The sequence below is a fragment of the Dysidea avara genome, chromosome 9 (genome assembly GCF_963678975.1).
Source record: "Dysidea avara chromosome 9, odDysAvar1.4, whole genome shotgun sequence".
NCBI lineage: Eukaryota > Metazoa > Porifera > Demospongiae > Dictyoceratida > Dysideidae > Dysidea > Dysidea avara.
This window is the reverse complement of record NC_089280.1, coordinates 8,547,941-8,553,750: the sequence shown is the minus strand read 5'-3', so window position 1 is coordinate 8,553,750 and position 5,810 is coordinate 8,547,941. Positions and strand designations below refer to the sequence as shown.

The 5,810-nt window shown below is 38.0% G+C and overlaps 1 protein-coding gene across 1 annotated transcript in view; it reads left to right on the top strand.

Moving 5' to 3' along the window:
- Nucleotides 1-3,837: 3,837 nt before the first annotated feature.
- The window catches only part of LOC136265513 (leucine-rich repeat serine/threonine-protein kinase 1-like), a 37,809-nt gene continuing 35,836 nt past the window's right edge, over nt 3,838-5,810 (top strand). Inside the window, exon 1 of the mRNA XM_066060384.1 lies at nt 3,838-3,964. The gene's annotated coding sequence lies outside the window, so the exon portion shown is untranslated. The remainder of the gene's footprint in view (nt 3,965-5,810) is intronic.

Here is a 5,810-nt window from a genome sequence, read left to right as displayed (position 1 = left end):
CGTTCTGTTGTTGCACCACCTATTTGTGTACGCATGCGTGTACTGCTCAGTGCACGTATATTATAGTGGTTTTCTGTATTCCACATCTTGTGATGTATATGTTAGCACGTAGGCAAAGTTTAAAATTCCAGCTGAGACGCAGAGAATTCGAACACAATCAAAATTAGATGATGTTAAAAATCTACCTGCACTATAGCTATAGTAGTTTTCAGACAATAACTTTTTGATGGCAATTGGTTCTATTTTTCCGTTCAAGATGCAAATGGCTCAAAGAAAAGGAATACTTGTCACCATATCACTTTATAGCTATAGCTAGTTCGTCAAATAAATTGGTGATCACAAATGATCTGGTGGTGATTAGTGTGGATGGAGTAGGAAAGAGAGGGAATAACCATCATTATAGGATGTTCAAAACACACTACAATAACTACGTACCTCAGATACATGTGACTACGTGCAAAATGCACAGTACAAACATGGCACTGAAAATACAAAGCTAAATTAGGACATGACATACAAATGTACACATAACATTTGTGAAAGGTCATCTTATAATTCTCCTCATGTACACAAAGTATGCAGTTTTAAAAACCGGATTTGACAAAACCAAGCTTCCACAAACATCCAGATTTATGGAAGGACCATAACTCAATGTAGAAGTAAGCTATCACTTTCAAATTTTGACCTGTTATTGCATAATGCAGAGAAAGAATTTTATAAATATTGTATGTCAATAGCATACTGAGTGCATAGTCAAGTCACAAGCAGTTAAAGCTGAAGAATTGGATGTGTGTGCAGGGAAGCCTGGTTTTGTCAAATCTGGTTGCATTTATCAAACGACAGGGTGGCACCAAAGGACACACACTGTAAAAAAATTAGAATTTCACTACCACAATATATACTCACTATTTTTTGTAGTGAGTGGCCTTCACTACTCTTTTGTAGTGACCATCACTAAGAGGGACATAATTAAATTACAATTAGGCCACTTCAACTAAATCTTTTGTTTCTCGGGCGAAATTCAGCCAAATAAAAGTCGGTAGGTCGGTAAAATAAAAATAAAAATAGGCTATTTTGCTAGCTGAAGAGTGATATTGCGAGTCAAACGGTGGCTAAGCTACATTACGGTTGCTGTATCACTTGTGAGTAGGCAGCTATATGTTGAGATATTTACTTTTTGAGAGCTTAAAGATAAATTTGCAACTCCTTCGTGGCGTTATCACTCTTTGCAAGGTGATCACGTGATTAACATAATTATTTTATGCTGAAAAATACAGGGTCGGTCGGGCCCGAAAAACAAAGATTTAGTTGAAGTGGCCTTAATTGCAAGTATTCCATTCAGGACAATCACGTACTAAGAAGATGCACTGTGATGAAGTGATAGCTCTCTGAGCAGCCTCTGTAATTTCTAAATTGTAGGTGATGATGTAGCTAAATACAGTAGCTATCTTTTGTAGCTGTTTCCGGACTCGAGATCTACTTGTTGATTAATTCATTGTCAATTACCTTGATGACTATCTGGAGGTCTAGGGCTGTGGTATTAACTTAGCAATTTACTCCGTACAGTAGAAAAATAAGGTAAGTGCGCCTAACTCCGGACACTTCCAATGTTTGGCATCATATCTCCAAAACTATCTACAGCATTTACTTGAAATTTTAGGTGATCAATGCTTCATATACATGCAGTGATGCTGTGGTCCTAAAATCAGCTTAAAAGTCCTGCTAGTTTTTCTAAACGAGGTGATTATTTATTGCCGTGTGTGGCAAAATTATCAAAAATTCTTCGATAATCGCTGTTTATTCCCAAACTCAAAGAGCTATCTGGCTGATTTTAATACTGTGCAGAGGGACAACTATGACTTACCACTGTACCAAGTTTCGCTTACAAGCAATCAGCCAAACACTTGCATGGATGCTTTTGTAAGAGCCAGTCTCATTGAAGCTGCATAAATATTTGCGTAAATACACCTAGATTTGAAATATCCATAACTCGGTACTATGACTTGTAAGGTCGCCAAACTAAAGCTAAGATAATTTGCTCCAACTCACAAGTAGATTGATAACAACACTGTTCATAATAAGGAAGTACAATACACATATACACAAGAAAATACAAAAGGACAAAAGACCAATAAAAAGAATATGGGCAATTACAAGTACATGAATACAATAACAGACCTCTCAACTTGGAACTGGAGTTAACCTTGAGACACCCCAAGTGCATGGCCTCATGCAACAGTGGGGCTCACGCGCACACACATTTTATTAATAAAGAAAGTCAACAAGCATGAACTAGCTATACTGCATGCATACTGCTGTTATTTGGAGCTTATTTATATGCTCTATGATGTTAATCTACACATAGAATCTAAGCAACCTGGAATTCCAAGCATGGTGTAGCATCACGTGAATCATAAGTCTGCTTATTCAGCTTTATGCCTATCTTTGTGATGATTGTAGGTATTACTAATCCTTACTTTATTTATTTTTTATTTTATTTTTATTTTCCAAGAAAGTGCAGCCTCAGTTTGAGGATTAACGCACATATGAAACATGCATACAAAATGTTTTACAATGTGATTGATTATGGGAGTACTGATTGGTAGGGGAAAGTAATAATAATTTCAGTTGGTGCTTAAAAATTTGTAATGATTGTTGTTGGATTAGGTCAGGTGGGAGTGAATTCCACAGTCTAGGGAAGAATGAATTCCTTTCACTAGGTCCAAATCTGGTCTCTGCTCTGGCACGTGATATATTATATAACCAAGTCCATTCAAAGTAGATTAATACTAGAAAAATTTATTTACTACTAAACAAAAACGAAGTCACCTTACCATGCAGTAATACAGCCTTGGGTTACAGGTTGGCTCCAGTCTTTTATAGATCTGAGCGCCATAAATTTTAAATATTTATCACGTAAGTACAATTTCTTATATTAAGTTGACGAAAAGTTTTCGATTGTGGGTTTGAGTTTCATTTATAGGCGAAAACCTTGAGAATTCTTGAGATCTGGAGCGTGACCTTGAGAAATTAGCACCTAACCGTGAGACCTTGAGAAGAGGCCCAAAAACTTGAGTCTCACGGTGAAACCGTGAGAATTGAGAGGTCTGCAATAAGCTAAATGGATTACAAAATGTAAAGGTTAACTACTAAAAATAGATACATAATAATTAAAGTGTGTGCATGATGAAATCACTTGTTTGTGCACTAGAGTTCACAGTCAGATGGCTTCAGTGCAGCTGCTACAATACTCTCCCCCCCAGTGAACTGTACTGCTATGTGAGCGGTCTGTAGTCTGCCAACCGTTTAGGCCAATGGACATGGCGACCAGAGCGAGTTCTGAGTGCTTGTTGTGATGTTGACTACTAAAAATAGATACATAATAATTAAAGTGTGTGCATGATGAAATCACTTGTTTGTGCACTAGAGTTCACAGTCAGATGGCTTCAGTGCAACTGCTACAGACTCTCAAAATCGCCTGAGTATGAGGTGGGCAATAGATGTAAGTTTAACGTGGCAGTGTTTAAAATTCCAAATCAACTTCGGAAGTGCTGTATCAGGCGTGATAAAAAGTGTCCGGAGTTAGGAGCATGCACGAAATTTACACATAGGTGAATTTTGGAGCGCAGCTCCTCGACGGATGGAGATATTTTGATGAAACTTGCAGGACTGATGCACCATAGGATAGGCTTTATCGCCATATTTTAAGGATTGAGTAATTCGCTTGCATATAGCGGAGATAGAGCACCGAAAGCAAAAACTGTCCGGAGTTAGGCGCATTTACCTTACTTCATCTTTGCCATTCCCACGTGACCCTCTTTGCCATTCCCACGTGACCCTGAACGCATTGTGGGTTACACCCCTTCTCAACAACCGGAAGGTAACAGATGATTATGAACGCTGATTCAGTCTTCTTTGTTCAGATATTGTGTGATACGTCGATGTGAACTTTTGCAGATATACGGTAGGTTGAATGCACTGTATCTACATGTCAGCTAAAGGCAGTTGCAACTCGCGGGCGTTTTGTACGTCCGACCCATGCCAGATTGTTTTCCGTGGACCCGCGCGCATGACTGTAATGAGGATTGTTAGGTTAGAACTGCAAGTTCTCTGCAAGGTAGTCTGTGTGTGAAGCCTATGGGGCGGGCTATGGTATTATTAAAAACCCATTCGACATTTCATCTCGCAATTCATTGAGCAACTTAAATTTGAAAATGCGGCGTGCATGTAAGGAATTAATATTATTCGTTATTCATTAGCTAATTTTCAAAATTCATGACCCACACAAGTAGCCTAAGAGCACGAATATAGCAGCAAAAACGTATGTTGGTTATGCACCTGGTAAGGTAAATGCGGGTATTTCCGGACAGCGCACAATTCCGGACACTTTATGTATAGCACCCAAGAATGAATCAACTAGAACACACTTTTCGATTTTTATAATCCCTATAAGAATAGCTATTCACACCAGAAATTTCAAGGCAATCCGTTGTTTCGTTCCTGGGCTAGCTTGGTAAAGGTGCCAAAGTGTCCGGAATTGTGCGCTGTCCGGAAATACCCGCATTTACCTTACCCATATTTATTTATTGATTAGCAAAGCCTGTTTAAAAGATGAGATACAAGCTTTATAATAAATATGCTAGCTTTTATGCAGTTTCCCATGGCTGTGCTCATGTAGACAAATATTGGCTTGAAAGCAGCCAGTCTTAAAAAGGAAATGGACCGCCTGCCCCCATGAAAATAGCTATACCCGAGTGGAGGATGGGAAAAAGAGAATTACGTAGTTTGGAGTGGCTTTATCACTGAAAATAGTAGCTAAGTATGGTCCCTACTCTAGTTGAAAATTCCAATTTTTTGTGACCTTGTATAATTATAAGCCTACCCTTACATCACATAGAAACTACTGATGTCACTATGACATCATGCATGGATGATTCTTTGAAACACTGCAATTTCAACTCCTAATGCGTTCATGCTCATTCCGTATCTCTTGTTCCACCTCAATCTACAATACAGTCTTTCAGACATTCTTTCTTTGTGAACATGCTATACTTTTCTGGTTTCTGTTCTGGCCTCAAAAATTTCATCCATCCTGCATCCATCGTTCTGTCATTGTTAAACTTCACTGTTTGCATTTTGCTTTTGTATTCTTGATTTTGTAACTGTATGCCATAGCTGTACTGTTAGATGTTTAGTTTTTTTATCTTGGAAAGCACTCTTGTACAACAGGCTGTGCCCTTTTGGTGCCACCCTGTCGTTTGATAAATAAATAAACTAATCAATTAAACAAATTGATGGAATGAATTGCTTTTGGTGAGACTAAGTTATCAGTTATACTAAATGGCACAGTACAAAGGGATGACAAGTAATGCCATGCTGTATTAGTGGAATTAAACCATGGTTGTGTTTCACTAGTACCAGTAGTTTTATCAAGACTAAATATCACCAGGAATTCTTTTTTTTGCAAATGACCACCTTATGTTGACTGCAATTTAATAAATGTGCAACAGATATGTTCTCTATTATACTCAGTTCTGTTAATAGAATCAGTGTACCATTAATCTGCGAAATATTTGGTACATTCATGTACATATGTGACTGGATTTTGGGAAACTGATCCAAATCGCACATTAGAAGTTTTGAGATAAATGGTCTTAAAGAATTCAAGTCAGCATAACTTGTCAAGGATAGCAAGCACGCATATGAAATTTGCACCAAAGATGCATCACTCTATTACCTTTCAGATCTACTTGTAGCTGCTTGTAGAGTTTCCCGCCAAATAAGATAGAAAATCTGCACAGTTGGATGAG